The 17,392-nt window shown below is 37.3% G+C and overlaps 1 protein-coding gene across 1 annotated transcript in view; it reads right to left on the reverse strand.

The window, feature by feature from the left end:
• Naaladl2 (N-acetylated alpha-linked acidic dipeptidase like 2) overlaps positions 1-17,392 on the reverse strand; it is a 977,666-nt gene that overhangs the window by 83,600 nt on the left and 876,674 nt on the right. The gene's annotated exons all lie outside the window — the stretch shown is intronic.

Here is a 17,392-nt window from a genome sequence, read left to right on the forward strand (position 1 = left end):
TGTTCCCCTTACTTTGGAAAACTACTTGGTTACTGAGCTAACACGGGCCACATCTGAGCAGAAGTTCTAGGGGACACTTCTAAATGTTGTACTCTACCAACTTAACTCACCGACTTAGGAAGGTTAAGAGATAACTGGGCTTCAACTGAGATCTGTATTATGATATTCCTGGGACAAATGACTTTATTATGAATGAAAATTAATTGCTTGACAATATACTCTTATGAATATAGAATGTAAGCACATATTTATAAGTACCAAAACTAATTTTCAGAAGATCAAATATTTTGCATAAAATTTATAGATGAACAAACGATGAAAGAAGTCTTGCCACTGTCTGATCTTATCACCTCAATTTGCAGAAAAGGAAATAGAGGTTGCAAATTGAAATGACTTTCTAAGCATCACTGAACTTTTCAGAGATATGCCAGACGTGGATTTAAAAAGCATAAGACTCTTAATGCATTGTTTCTACACATGATAAAATGGTACCAGGAGAATCTAAATTTATCAATTATACATGTTCTTGTTCATATTTATGTACACATGATAAAAATAGTTTAGTAAACCCACCAAAAATTGCACAAATAGTACACTATGATATTGCAATTTCATTTTTCTTTGTATGTGTAAGTGTGTCTCTGTGTGTATGTGTGTATCTGTGTTTATGCATGTGTCTTTGTCTGTGTGTGTACAGGTATGTGCATGTGTGTGGATGTAGGCCATCCAACCCTTGGATACTACCCACCTTCTGTGAGACAGACTATCCCACTAGAACTCACTAATTATGCTAGGCTAAGCTGATGGCCAGCAAGCCCTCGGGATCTTCTCGTTTCTGCCTCCTCAAACACCGGGTTAGAAGCACATGATGTCAAGTTTTGATTTTGACACTGGTTCTATAGATGAAATTCAGGTACTTCTATAAGTTATTTATGGACTGAACCATGTCCCCAAACTGCATTAAAAATTTAACGCAACAAAAATAATCCCTACTGTTAATTGCCGTCATCCTTCTGTAAAGGAGTAGTGAAACAATCCTTTTAAGATAGCCCAGGGCCTCATCTAGGTAGATTCTGGTGTCCACATAAACTGTCTTCTCTCTCACTATTTGTCCTACACCACATTACGCAGAAATCCTTTTTACCACCAGCAACTGATAACATAATTTTTGAGATCGTGTATAAAATCTTACATCATAATTGTAAATAATTTTTGTAGTGTGATGAGTTCTTTTACACACATGCTTATTGGTCATAAATCTGGAAATGTTATATTTCTTGATTTATTCTTTATAATCCTTAATATTTCAAAGATGTGCTTCCTCATCAAACCCACTGCTTGTGATTTTGCTCCTATTATATTGCCTTTCATTGGCTGTTATTCTCTTTTCAGTCTCTTTCTTTATATTTAGGTTTTTAATATTTTGCAAAATGCAAAAGTACCACATAACTGCATTTATAAAAATTCAAAATTCTAGTCAGTTTTTCAAAACCATTATTTACTGTTATTGAAATCACACATTTGTTTTCATTATCCTATTTTATTGTCTTCTCTCTTGATTAATTATCTCCTTTGAATGGCAGATTTTTCATTTTTTCCTTACTTTTTCTTTCTCTTTAAATATAAGAATTAGATTTTTCAGGTGTTGATGAGATTTCTCAGCAGTTAAGAACAGTGGCTTTTCTTCCCGACAATGCAGGTTTGATTCCCAACAGCCTCATGAAAGCTCATGACCTTCTGTAACTCCAGTTCTACCTATCCAATGGCCTCTTCTGCTTTCCTCCAACACCAGGCATACATATAGACAAATAAGCAGGCAAAACACCCATACACATAAAATAAAATTGATTTTATTATTCTTTTGATTAATAAATTTGGGGAAAGCACTGCTTACTAATTGATTAATCAATATCCATATCCATTCCCTAAGCTATGTATTTCAACAAGCTCATCAGAATGCATTAAAGCCTTCTTCCTTTCCCTTCATTCTCTAGGATGTTTATCTCAACTCCATCCTTCTTGTTAGTAGGATTTGAAGTCAATTATCACTTAGAGCTCGCAGCTTTTATTTGTCTGCACTAGGTTTCTCCATGCCTTCCTTCAGAATGTGATTCCCTCCTTAGTGAGTATGTTGTATAGTTTTGTGTCAATTTGACAAAATCTAAAGTTATCTGAAAGGAGAGAACCTCAATGGAGAAGATAACCTCTATAAGATTCAGCTGGAAGTCATTTTCTTTCTATATATTTTCCTCTATTTATTAATTTAATCACTTTATTTATTATAAATATTTATTGTATTATATATGATAAATTATAAATATATATATATATCATACATATAATTTATTTAATCACTGGGCTTGATCCCAGCCCCCCTTCATCTACCCCCCCAATGTGGAAAACAAGGTATTAGAAGACATTTTCTTAAGTAGTGACTGATGTGGGAGGGCCTAGCCCATTGTGGGTGGTGCTTTCCCTGGACTCTTGGTCCTGGGTTCTGTAAGAACGCAGGCTGCGGAAGCCATGTGGAGTGATCCAGTAAGCAGCATCCCTCATGGCCTGTGCAACAGCTCCTGCCTCCGGATTTCTTCCCTGTTTGAGTTTCTGTCCGGACTTCCTTCAATGACAATGTGGAAGGGTAAGCCAAATAAACAAACTGTTTCTTCCTCAACTTGTTTTGATCCTGGTGTTTTGTCATAACTCTAAGATAGTGAAGTATCTTTATTTCAGTTAATTTTCTAAGTATGAACTTGCATTAACCTTTCTTTAAAACTATTTTCTACTCTTACCTATTTGTGAGTGTGTGTGTGTGTGTGTGTGTGTGTGTGTGTGTGTGTGTGTGCGCGTGCGCGCGCCCCCAATCTATGTTTGTACACCAGATATATTCAGGTACTGGCAGGGACCAGAAGAGGGCATCTGATGCCCTGGAACTGCAGTTAGAGGCAGTTTTGAATCCACAGGTGCACATGCTGTGAACCCTCCCCAGGCTCTCTCTAACAGCAGCAAGCATTCTTAAGTGTTGAGCCATTTCTGTAGCTCCTCTTTCTCTCGGTTTACATAGTTTAGATGAACACAACACTCTAAGCTGAGAGTACTGTTTCTTTAATATTTTGAATTTACTCCTTTCTATTTTGCTCCAATTTGCTGCTAGTAAGAAAACTTTGGCTATAGCTTAGTCGACATTTTACTTCTCTTCTAAGGACAGTTTTACTCATACTGTTTAGAAGTAGATTTGGTGTTCTTTATTTCTTTCTTTTTAAAGTGATTATTATTTATTACAATTTATTCACTTTGTATACCAGCTGTAGCTCCCTTCCTCATCTCCTCAGGGTCACAACCTCCTCTCATAGTCCACTGGCTCTGTTGGTCTCCTTGTGGAGGAGCTCCTGTCCCCTCAAGGTCTTTCTGTTGTTCCCTTCTTCTATAAGATTCTCTGCACTTTGCCCAAAGTTTGACTCTGAGTCTCAGCATCTGCTTTAATACCCTGCTGGGTAGAGTCTTTCAGAGGCCTTCTGTGGTAAGCTCCTGTCCTGTTCCCTGTCTTCTCCTACTTTCAATATCTATCCTATTCACCCTTCTGAGTGATGTTTCAGCCTCTTCCCTAGAGTCCTCCTTGTTGTTTAGCTTTTTTAGGACTATAGATTTTAGTGTGTTTTTCCTATATTGTATGGTGAATATTTACTTATAAGTGAGTGTATACCATGTGTGTCTTTCTGCTTTTGGGTTACCTCACTCAGAATGATCTTTTCTAGTTCTTACATTTTCCATCCAGATTAATGACACAAATATAACACTGTTGATTTCATTAAATCAACACTGAATAAAGGAAATGGTTTAATTTAAACTTTTCAGTTTTTTCATTTTTGGTGTTTTGTTGGAGTTCTCAGACTGATTTCCACACTTTAAACATGCTAAGAATGCAACCTATCACTGACTCATAGCTATATCCCATCTTTTATATATTTATAATTTGATAACTTAGTAACAGTAAATAACTATTGCTTTTATTTACATGGACCTTCTGATGTAGGCATAATGCATTTTTATATTTATCCACAAAAAGCCCAATAAATCATGTCTCCATAAAATATTCTTTAGACTTTACGATCATGAGAAATAGATTTTATCATAAGTTTTTCTGGGTAGAAATAAATAGTGCAACTTCTAAAGCAGCGAACCTTTTGTGCATGAAAGACATTTGGATAATGTTTCGTACTATATCATCACTACCAAAAATAAATGCACACTGAAATTGTATTTTTGATAGATTTAAAAGTAAATGCCATTCTTGGTGTTAAAAATGTGAAAGCTGTCCTTGACAGCTAGTAAGTAGATGACATTTTATACCATAATACTCTTTTTCTCCTTATAACTAATCATCCTACTTTTCTCCAGGAGAAAATATAAACAAGAGCAAAACAAATCAGAGTATGCAGTTACATACCATACACTTTATTTTTAAAAAGAAAAAAGTCAAAGTCAATAGGCTTTAGATGACAGTATAGTTCATCTCTACATATGCTGTACACTGTGACTTTTAAAGCTTGTTTCTTACTAATTACAAACCTCACTAGCATACATGGTTGCCTTTTAGCATAAACAAAAATTCTTTAAATCCACCAGACACATTAAGTCACAAACCAATGAATGTATAATTTAATCACTGTTAAAATTCCTACATTGATTTGTAATTTGAACCATTACCATGCAAATTACTCCAAAGATTTTTTAAAAAATAAAATAGATTGTGTGAATGATGACTCAGAGTGGGATTCTGATAAAAATTTTCTGTAATCACTCACCATTATTGAAATGCAGTTGATTTAATTGAACCTGCAGAAGAGATTGCATTTCCTAATCAAATCTCATCTGTAGATGCTTATTATTCAAAGAAAACCATATGTATTTTCAAGCATGCCTAATTAAAATAATGCATATAATCTTGGGTGTCATTCTTTCTCCTGATTATTGAAAAATGATTTTCATCTTTCTATCATGTCTCAGACAAAGTCCACATATTTTTAGAACTAAACAAATATCAATTTGAAAACATTAATGCCTTTATCAATAGCCTATTGGATATAATATTTGGATTTTACACATAAAATTCAATACCTGGGTGAAATTTGTAAAGAAATTCACAGAAATATTAAAAAATAATTTGTCATGTATTCATTTTTGAACATAAAAACATAACTGAACATGAGAGAATTTTACTCCATTGACTGCAGATTCCTAGTTTTTTTAACAAGTATAACTATAAAAAACACAATTTAACAGCTGATATGTACGTATAAGTGTATACATCTTGAATTTGAACACTCACAAATATACAAGTTAACATATAAGTAATATATATAAATCTCTTAATTATATGTGTATTTATTTAAAATGTATAAATCACACATATATGTAAGCATAAATTCATATATATTTATACATATATATTTGTCTGCATACTTGGTAATCTTTTAAAGTCTACATGTGATATTTGTCTACATAAACATATATAGTATGTTATGTATATATGTGTATAGGTGTAAATATACATAAACTTATACACACAATATATGTAAAAAAATAAACTGTAGTCACACAAACTAAAATATAATTAAATGAATGTAATATTTCTCAGATATTTGTGCTAAGTATCTCATCATCTTAGACAAAAGTAGGTTTTTTGCTGGTGTAATTCTATGAATACCATATTCAACCTGACCTTTATACAATGGCAGTTTTGACCCCCTTACTTGTTTCTATTTACTTTTAACTGCTTTACAATAAAATTCACCACAAGAAACTATTTCCATGATATTGGGCTCACTAGTGTATCTACTATCTATTCTTCTTTTCCTATTCCTCTTCCCTTTCAATGTTAAAATGATGTGTCTTGAAAACAGGTCTCATCTCTCTCTAGACTCTTCTGTATTTCAGTTATGTATCTGATGTCTCAGTTATCTGTCTCACCTATTACTTGAACATTTTTTCTTCCTCTTTGTGCTATCATTACTAGAACAATTCAAAATTCTTTGTATTTCAAAACCAAGTGGTGGGTCATAAGCAATACTTTTATGAGAAAGAGCGAGAACATTTAATCCATCCCCTTGGTAGGATAAAGACTATTGAAAATATACTCGCAGCCCTGGCTCACATTACATCTTCGAATTAGCTTAAGAGTGAGAGCTACTCTAAACTGTCACCAGTTGGTCAAGAACATGATTGGCAGCGTTTTCCCAAACCCAATAAACCCTGAGGAAACCTTGTAAAAACATATCTTTATTAGATAGATTGTGTAGCTTCTATATCTGTTTTTCAATTTCTTTTCTAAAGTATTCAATTTGAAATTCTAACAGTTCCCTGACCAATTTCTCTAAGTAAATCTAAATATTTAGTTCTATCATTTCAAGTAATAGACAAAATCATTCCAAGGCCATTACTTCAAACCCAACCCTATGTCTTCATGTTCTAATGAGTATATAATTGCCTGATAGAGATCCTCACTGATGGCTTGATACTTCCAGAAAACTATTTTGAGAATTACAAGTTTTATTTCACTCTCTTAATTTTTAAGCCACATTATCCATTTGCTAATTTTCTCTTTTCACATAAGTGGGATACATTACAGTTATCTCATTCCAAGCTCTAGACTTTAGTGGATTCATTATTCAGGTTTACATTATATGCAAAGCTCACGCACAGTGAAGCTATATCTTAGTTACACATTTCTATGTCCATGTAGGTATGTCAGATGCTTACTTCTGGAAATCAATTAGATTGAAAGCAGAACAATAGTTACCTAAAAATACTTTGAAGTAGGGACTATAATGTTTAGTAAACTCTCATCGTATGTGTGGTATTTAATATATTCAGAGTGTTCTTGGGCATGGCAAAGGAATGTCAATTAGCCGCTATGAGACTGGTGGGGATTTGCTATCTCATCAGGGTTTCTTTTGGGTAAAAGTTATGTCAAATCTCTCAGTCTCAAGGTTAGACTTTATTAGTCCATAAAACCTCAGGCAAACAATTTTAAAGTTGAACAATATGCACTCATCTACAACTGGTGAGGTTGAGAAAGGCACAAATCAATCTGTTTATATCAGCAGTTCTTGTCCTTGTTTCATAGCTTCCCTCTACACACCTTATTTCTATCTTATTTTGTTTTTTTCACTAATTACAGAGGTTTAGAAAATGTTGAAAGCATAACAAATATGTTTTATAGTGCTCAAAGCTATCTCTTTGTTTTTGCTTTTTGACTCCATATGGCTATGGAGAAGAGGGTATTACAAATGTTCATTTAAAGTTCTGAGTTGAGTGGAAGAACTTCTGAAGCCAGGGAAACAACGGAGAGACTTTCTAAACAACAGGTAACATCGCAGGAGGTGAAAACCTTGGTCTCAGGTAATCCAGGGACTTGTTTGGGGAAAGTGAGAAACGATCCTTTGATCTCTCAGCACTCCCCTCCCCCAGACCTCCCTCCTCCTCAGCACAGCTGACTCGCCTTTCTCAGCGCAGACCTAACTGCCTGGGGCCTGCAGCCACTGAGGCAGAGCCCCAAGCCCTTTATCAGCAAAGCCAGCAGTACTGTGTCTCGGAGCCCCAGATTCGCGCAGCGGCTGCACCATCCTCCCAGGGCCCTAGTCTGCTAGACGCCATACTAGCTCCACAGGAGCACCATCACTGACGGTACGGCCCGCCCAATCCCACAGTGACAGAGAATACGCTATATACTCACCAAAACCAGACAGAAACGCCATACAAGCTAGACACACCAGGCGCTGGGCCTCCGAAGCTTGGAGAGCACAGTGAAGAGACCCCAGGACTTCCCAGAAAGCATCTGGACTAGCAACCCAGTCTCCAGTTACAGCGGGAATTTCTAACCTGGCGGCCGAGCAGCACTGAGCTGGCGGGGCACATCAGCCCTCCAGTTTAAGACTAACCAGGGCCAAACCAGAGAACAGAAAGGCTGGTTACCCCGGTTCCTACTGACGTGACCACCCTGAAATCTCCAGCTGCAGCAAGATCTCATAACCTGGCAGTGACAACAGCACGGAACTGGCGGAGCACATCAAAGAAGCAGGGGCAAACCAGAGAGCAGAGAGCCCAGATACCCCGATCTCTGCCAAGTGACCTGCCTGTAAGTGAGTGCACCCTTGAGAATCTGCAGCTCCACTGATCCTGGGTCCTTCTAAAACAGAAGCCAGGCACCGAACCCCCTCCCACCCATATACCCACTTTGGGAAACAGAGGGGCACTTGGAACATTGAAGTTCCTGCTCTCTGGGTCTAATTGAGGAGTTAAGGCAGTTAATGCCAGAAATTGGGCTGCGATCATCACTAGCGCCTGCGACATAGACATTGCAGAGCCCCTCCCACACACTCAAGGGTTCAACATTAGCCATCACTCTGTCCCTCAAGACACACGCCCACACCCACTTACACACACACACATATACACACGCACGCACGCTTGCATTTGCCTCTGTTTGCGCCTGCGTACTTTCCTCCCACAGGTACAGCTAGTCCTCAGCACACGCTAAGGACACGGGACCTCTCTGAACTTCCTGAAGAATTCTCCAGACTCGAGAGAGAGACAGTACCAGTCTGATCGGCAGAATCCAAAAACAAACAGGGAAGGTCTCAGATAAGCCAATGGCCAGGGGTAGGCGAAAGAACACTTCCAACATAAATCAGGACATCATGACATCACCAGCAAACCCCAAAATCGATGGATACTCCAATTCATCAGAAGCACAGGAAAATGACCTTAAAGCCATGCTTGCTCAATTATTTGAGGCTCATAAGGAGGAAATGAACAAATCTTTCAAAGAGTTGGCCAGTCAATTGGAGGTAAAGAAAGAAGAAATAGACAAAACCCTTAAAGAAACACAGGCAAACATAGCCAAACAAATAGAGGCACAAGTAGAGAAAAAATTAGTGGCATACAAAAAGGAAATGAACAAAGAAATAGAGTCCATCATAGAGAGACAGGAATCCAAATTCAAACACATGAAAGAAATGGTGCAAGGCATGAAAACAGAATTAGAATCAATAAAGAAAACACAAAATGAGAAAACTCTTGAGCTGAAGAACTTGGAGAAAAGATCAGGAACCACAAAAGTAAGCATCACCAACAGAATACAAGAGATGGAAGAGAGAATCTCTGGAGCTGAAGACACACTTGCAGAAATTGATACTTCTCTCAAAGAAAAAGTAAAATCAGAAAAATTCCAATCACAAAATATCCAAGAAATCAAGGATGCTATGAAAAGACAAAATCTAAGAATAATAGGAATTGATGAAAAAGAAGACTCCAGGCTCCAAGGTCCAGAAAATATTTTCAAGAAAATCATAGAAGGAAATTTTCCCAACGTAAAGAAAGAGATGTCCATAAATATACAAGAGGCCTACAGAACTCCAAATAGACTAGACCAGAAAAGAAACACATCACGTCACATCATAGTCAAAACACTAAATCTACAGAACAAAGAAAAGATATTAAAAGCAGCAAGGGAAAAAGGCCAAGTAACATATGAAGGTAGACCTATCAGAATCACACCAGACTTCTCATCAGAAACTATGAAAGCCAGAAGGGCCTGGGCAAGCATCATGGACACGCTAAGAGATCACAAATGTCAACCCAGACTACTATACCCTGCAAAGCTTTCAATCAACATAGATGGAGAAAACAAAATATTCCATGACAAAACTAAATTTACGCAATATCTATACAGCAAACCAGCCCTACAGAAGATACTAGAAGGAAAACTCCAATCCAATGAAAACGAATTCACCCAAGAAAACAGGGCATACAGATAATATCCCAACAAAAATGAAAAGAAAACAAGCAATGAAACAAGGTAAGATCATCGACTCCATTACAAAAGGAACTAACATGCATTGGTCAATATTATCTATCAATATTAATGGACTCAACTCACCAATAAAAAGACACAGGCTAACAGAATGGTTACGGAAACAGGACCCAACCTTCTGTTGCATCCAAGAAACACACCTATGCAACAAAGATAAACACTACCTCAGAGTAAAGGGCTGGAAAAATGTTTTTCAAGCAAATGGTTCCAGAAAACAAGCTGGAGTAGCCATCCTAATATCTAATAAAATAGACTTTCATCCGAAGTTAATCAAAAAAGATAAGGAGGGCCACTATATTCTCATCAAAGGAAAAATCCAACAAGAGGACATAACAATTTTGAATATCTATGCCCCAAATACAAGAGCACCTACATTCGTAAATGAAACAATATTAAAGCTTAAATCATACATTGATCCTAATACTTTAATAGTGGGAGACTTCAACACCCCACTCTCATCAAGGGACAGATCAACCAGACAGACACCAAATAGGGAAATAAAAGCACTCACAGAATCCCTAAATCAAATGGACCTAATAGACGTCTACAGATCTTTTCACCCAAACTCAAAAGAGTACACCTTCTTTTCAGCACCACATGGAACCTTCTCCAAAATAGACCATATAGTTGGTCACAAAGCAAGCCTCAACAGATACAAAAGGATTGAAATAATCCCTTGTATTCTATCTGACCACCATGGACTAAAGCTGGACATCAACAACAACAGAAACAACAAAAAGCCGACACGCACATGGAAACTGAACAACTTACTACTCAATGACAGCTGGGTCAAGGAAGAAATAAAGAAAGAAATTAAAGACTTTCTAGAATTCAATGAAAATGAAGGCACAATGTACCCAAATTTATGGGACACATTGAAAGCAGTGCTCAGAGGAAAATTTATAGCACTAAGTGACTACAAGAAGAAATCTGTAACATCACATACAAACAACTTAATGGCCCAACTGAAAACCCTAGAAAAAAAAGAAGCAGATACACCCAAGAGGAGCAGACGGCTGGAAATAATCAAACTAAGGGCTGAAATCAATCAATTAGAAACAAATAAAATTATCCAAAGAATCAATGAAACAAAAAGCTGGTTCTTTGAGAAAATCAACAAGATAGACAAACCCTTAGCCAAACTAACTAAAAAGCAGAGAGAAACCATACAAATTAGCAAAATCAGAAAAGAAAATGGGGACATAACTACAGACACTGAGGAAATCCAAACGATTATTAGGTCATACTACAAAAGCCTATATGGCACAAAATTTGAAAATCTAAATGAAATGGATAACTTTCTTGACAGATTCCATCTACCAAAATTAAGTCAAGATCAGGTAGAAAGACTGAATAGCCCTATATCTCCCAAGGAAATTGAAGCAGTCATTAACAGTCTCCCCTCCAAAAAAAGCCCTGGACCAGATGGCTTCAGCGCAGAATTCTACAAGACCTTCAAAGAAGTACTAACACCAATTCTCCTCAAACTATTCCACAAAATAGAAATAGAAGGAACACTACCAAACTCATTCTATGAAGCCATAGTCACTTTGATACCTAAACCACACAAAGATCCAACAAAAAAAGAGAACTTCAGACCTATCTCTCTTATGAACATTGATGCAAAAATACTCAATAAAATACTTGCAAACCGAATCCAAGAACACATCAAAGATATCATCCACCATGACCAAGTAGGCTTCATCCCAGGAATGCAAGGGTGGTTCAACATACGGAAATCCATCAATGTAATCCACCACATAAACAAAATGAAGGAGAAAAACCACATGATCATCTCCTTAGATGCTGAAAAAGCATTTGACAAAGTCCAACATCCATTTATGTTTAAAGTCTTGGAGAGATGAGGGATACAAGGCACATACCTAAAGATAGTAAAGGCAATATACAGCAAGCCTATAGCCAACATCAAACTCAATGGAGAGAAACTTAAATCAATCCCACTGAAATCAGGGACAAGACAAGGCTGCCCACTCGCTCCATATCTCTTTAACATTGTACTTGAAGTCCTAGCCAGAGCAATAAGACAACTAAAGGAGATCAAGGGGATACAAATCGGAAAGGAAGAGGTCAAAGTGTCACTATTTGCAGATGATATGATAGTATACATGAGCGACCCCAAAGATTCAACCAGAGAACTTCTTCAGCTGATAAACACCTTCAGCAAAGTGGCAGGATACAAAATCAACTCAAAAAAATCAGAAGCCCTCTTGTATACCAAAGACAAAAAGGCAGAGAAAGAAATTAGGGAAACAACACCCTTCACAATAGCAACTAATAACATAAAGTACCTTGGTGTGACTCTAACCAAGCAAGTGAAAGACCTGTTTGAGAAAAACTTCAAGTCTTTGAAGAAAGAAATTGAAGAAGATCTCAGAAGATGAAAAGATCTCCTGTGCTCATGGATTGGTAGGATTAACATTGTGAAAATGGCCATCCTGCCAAAAGCAATCTACAGATTCAATGCAATTCCCATCAAAATACCAACTCAATTCTTTACAGACCTTGAAAAAAAGATTCTCAGCTTCATATGGAGAAACAAAACACCCAGAATCTCCAAAACGATCCTGTACAACAACAGATCATCTGGAGGTATCTCCATCCCCGATCTCAAGCTGTACTACAGGGCAACAGTAATAAAAACTGCATGGTATTGGCATAGAAAGGAGGATCAATGGAATCACATAGAAGACCCAGAAATAAACCCACACACCTATGAATACTCAATATTTGACAAAGAAGCCAAATCCATTCAATGGAAAAAAGACAGCATCTTCAACAAATGGTGTTGGACCAACTGGATGTCTACATGCAGAAAAATGAAAATAGATCCATATTTATCACCCTGCACAAAACTAAAGTCCAAGTGGATCAAGGACCTTAACATAAAACCAGATACTCTAAATCACTTGGAAAAAAAAGTGGGAAATAGCCTAGAACTCATTGGCACAGGAGACAACTTCCTGAACAGAACACCAACAGCACAGGCTCTAAGAGCAACAATCAATAAATGGGACCTCATGAAACTGAAAAGCTTCTGTAAAGCAAAAGACACTGTCATCAAAACAAATAGACAGCCTACAGATTGGGAAAGAATCTTCACCAACCCTTTATCTGACAGAGGGTTAATATCCAGTATATATGAAGAACTAAAGAAGCAGAAAAGCAACAAACCAAGTAATCCACTTAAAAAATGGGGAACAGAGCTAAACAGAGAATTCTCGAAAGAGGAACATCGAATGGCAGAGAAACACTTAAAGAAATGCTCAACCTCATTAGCCATTAGGGATATGCAGATATGCAAATCAAAACGACCCTGAGATTTCACCTTACACCCATCAGAATGGCCAAGATGAAAAACTCAAGTGATAGCACATGCTGGAGAGGTTGTGGAGAAAAGGGAACCCTCCTCCATTTTTGGTGGGAATGTAAACTGGTTCAACCACTTTGGAAGTCAATCTGGCGCTTTCTCAGACAACTAGGAGTAGTGCTACCTCAAGATCCAGCTATACCACTCCTAGGTATATACCCAAAATTTGCTCAAGTACACAACAAGGACATTTGTTCAACCATGTTCGTTGCAGCTTTACTTGTAATAGCCAGAACTTGGAAACAACCCAGATGTCCATCAACGGAGGAATGGATACAGAAATTGTGGTATTTTTACACAATGGAATACTACTCAGCAATCAAAAAGGAGGAAATCATGAAATTTGCAGGCAAGTGGTGGGATCTAGAAAAGATCATTCTGAGTGAAGTATCCCAGAAGGAGAAAGACAAACTTGGTATATACTCGCTTATATAGACCTACAAGATATGATAAACATAATGAAATCTACACACCTAAAGAAGATAATCAAGAAAGTGGACACAGGCGAAGGTGATTAATCCTCATTTAGAAAGACAAATGGGATGTGCATTGAACTTATGACAGGAGTCTACCACAAAAGGCATCTGAAAGACTCTACCTAGCAGTGTTTCAAAGCAGACACTAAGACTCATAACCAAACCCTCGGCAGAGTGCAGGGAATCATATGAAAGAAGGGAAGTTAGTATGATATGGAAAGAATAGGAGCTCTACAAGGACCAAATATATATGGGCACAGGGTCTTTTTTGAGACTGACACTCAACCAAGGACCATCTATGGATATAACCTAGAACTTCTGCTCAGATGTGGCCCGTGGTAGCTCAGTAACCAAGTAGTTTTCCAAAGTAAGGGGAACACGGACTATTTCTAACAGGATCTCAAGGGCAGGCTCTTTGACCCCCCCCCCCCAGGGGAGGAGCAGTCTGTTAGGCCACAGAGGAGGACTTTGCAGCCAGCCCTGAAGATACCTGATAAAACAGGGTCAAATGAAAGGGGAGGAAGTCCTCCCCTATCAGTGGACTTGGAAAGGGGCAGGGAGGAGACCAGGGAGGGAGTGTGGGGTTGGGGAGGGAATGAGGGAGCGGGATACAGCTGGGACACAGAGTTAACAAAATGTAACTAAAAAGAAAAATAAAATGGAAAAAAAAATAAAAAAATAACCCCCCCCAAAAAAAAAAAAACAAATGTTCATTTAACTTCTTTAGTCATGTTTTAGTGAACATGTATCAAGCTTGTTTTTCTCATATACATTCATGTTATCACTATCTACTGGCTCTTGTTGGAACACATTCATATCTATTTTCAACATATTTCTATTAGCTTTTGTACCATTGGTGTTAGACTGGTATAAGAAATATGGTCTACAAAAACAAAATAGTGATAATCTGGGCTGGGCCTGTATCAATGCCTGTACGGTTTCAGTAAATGTAAGTATTGCCATTACCAAAAAAAAAAAAAAAAAAAGTATTTGCTGTGTGCCTTAACATGGGGTTACTTTTGTTCTTCTACATGGATGTACACACACACACATATATATATATATATATATATATATATATATATATATATATATAGAGAGAGAGAGAGAGAGAGAGAGAGAGAGAGAGAGAGACAGAGACAGAGAGGCAGAGAGACAGAGAGAGAGAGTCAGGTAACAAATGCTATTTATTTCAGGAACAAAACCCACATATAATAATAATCTCAGAAATTTAACATGATTTTGAGTATGATGTTTGCAGATAGGGCTTGATTGTCTCTTCATGAAATTTGTCTCCCTTTTCTCCTTTGAAAAATAAACCTACCCTGAAAGTCATAGGAATTCTTTACTCATGGTTTTCTTCCAAGATCCTATTTTAAATGGAAATGGGTAAATATTGAGTTCTTGATGACTCCAGTTCTACCGATATGATTAGACTAATTTAAACAAGATGAGTTCTCTTCTCTTCTGGGTTAATAGTTCCTCAAACATGAGTGTCTTTCCAGCTCAGAAACTAGAATTAAATACAGAACCTGTTGTTTTCATCAATGTCCTGTTTCTGTGAAGAGACACCCTGATCACAGGAATTCTTATAAAAGAAAGCACTTGATTGGAGCTTGCTGACATTCAGAGGTTTCATCCACTATCATGAGGGTGGGAAGCATGGTGGCAGGCAGGCAAACATGGTGCTGCAGAGGCAGCTGAGAGTTCTATATCCAGATGGAACAGCAGCAGGAGAAAAGAGATGTTGTTCCTGGATTGAGCATTTGAAACTTCAATGCTCATCCCTGGCAATTTACTTCCTCCAAGGAGGCCACACCTCCTAATAGCACCACTTCCTGGTGACCCAGCGTTCATATCTATGCGCTAGTAGGGACCATTCTTATTCAAACCACCATACTGGCCTTAAAATGTCAATGTGTTCTAGAATTCCAGGTGGTCAGCAATTTCCATTTTAAAATGTGTAGCTTCTTGGACTTTGGGGATACAAGATGACAATGTGACATTCTGATCCTTTGGTAAATATGGCTTCTTGTTAGGCTTGCAGCCCCAAATAATTAAGTAAGCAAGTACAAATGTTTACGGCCAGGTAGCTGTATCTTTTAGTGCACTGTATGTCCTCTTACTTATTCTTTGTGGGTTCTGTATGTTGTGTCAGAATACAATTTATTTCTCAGGTATTCCCTACATTTTGTCTTTCTGTAAATTTAGAGTTCAAAAGCTTTTTACAATGTATTTGTCTATGTGTGGATGGAAATATTTGTATGCATGCATGTGTGTCATGGTGCATATTTAAGCTGGTAGTACCCATTCATTTCCCTTTTGGTAGAATATCCTTTTTTTTTTTTTTTAAGGACACTGCATGATATCTGTCCTTCACTAACTGATGATTCAGTTCAGCATTTGACCTTGTTTTTAGTACGTTACACTCAGTCATGAGAAGCTGAGTTGTACAGTGCGATGATTCTGATTTGGGTCCACACATCTGGATTAGAGGCTAGACTTGCCACGAGCCCCAGAGTTAGGACACTTTCTTTAAACAGCCTTATTTTTATTCAAATTTCTGATTCATCATATTTAAAAAATGAATGAACATATAACTCATGTAACAGCTGTGAGAATTTTAATAATACAAGATGAAAACATCTATTAACAGAAAAAAAAATCCTAATCAGAAAGGCTTTCATATTAACTGAGATGGGGGTGCTCTTGAATTCTTTGTTCTCACGTTTACCAGAAATACAGATTTCTAGATGTTTCATCATAGAGGAATGATCATTCCTCCCACTGGACAAAACCTGAAGGACAAATTGGAGGTTTCATTCAGATTTTGTGTCTGGATAACCAAGAAAAGTGTTAACAGACAAATATCTGTCCCAATGAATGAAGAAACTGTGTGCCTGCTTGGAAATCCTTGAAGTTATCAACATATCCAATTTCAAAGAATGTTTAGGGCAAGCCAGACCATGCACTCCTTCCAAACTTGCCTCCTCAGGCCTAGAAGACCTAGGCAAATGTTATGAATACATATATAGAAATAAAGTATTAATTTCTATAAACTCTCTTTAAAAAGGAAGAAAAATAATAAAGAAAAATATTTGTATGTATCTTTATAAAAGCTAATTAAATCTCTTTCCATCTTTAAGAGGAATGTCTTTCTCCATGACCTGGGGACTCCTATCTCTTTAAATAGGATCTTCTATGCAGACAAGACCCTTCCTGGTCTTTCTCTCTTTGTTAGAGCTAGGAATGTAAATTCCAAGGAACCTGATGTCAGTTGAAAATTTTCAGCTTACTCTCTCTACGGATCAAACCAGCTCGCTAACATACTGGTCACTGAGTATAAAGTTATGGTGGTCTTTGTCTGTGATAAGGGCTCTCACTTAAAAAATAATAAAAGGCTTGTCTGCAACGACAAAAAAGAGAGGCACACATGTGTAGGTTGATTTATTTAACTCACAGTTTCAATTTTAGCTTAAAAGTTAAGAAAGGCAATGCTCCTTAAAAATGAATTATTGTCTCCATCTATATGGGGCTGCCCATTTCCTCTTTAGATAAGAAGAGAGAAAGGGGGGATTGTCAGGTCTGCTGCAGCTCAGGGACCTGTGCACAGTGTGATGGGCCTTCAGAAGTATTCTAGAACCACAGTGCTTATCT

This window comes from Psammomys obesus, unplaced genomic scaffold, assembly GCF_907164565.1.
Source record: "Psammomys obesus unplaced genomic scaffold, mPsaObe1.curated_primary_1811, whole genome shotgun sequence".
Classification (NCBI taxonomy): domain Eukaryota; kingdom Metazoa; phylum Chordata; class Mammalia; order Rodentia; family Muridae; genus Psammomys; species Psammomys obesus.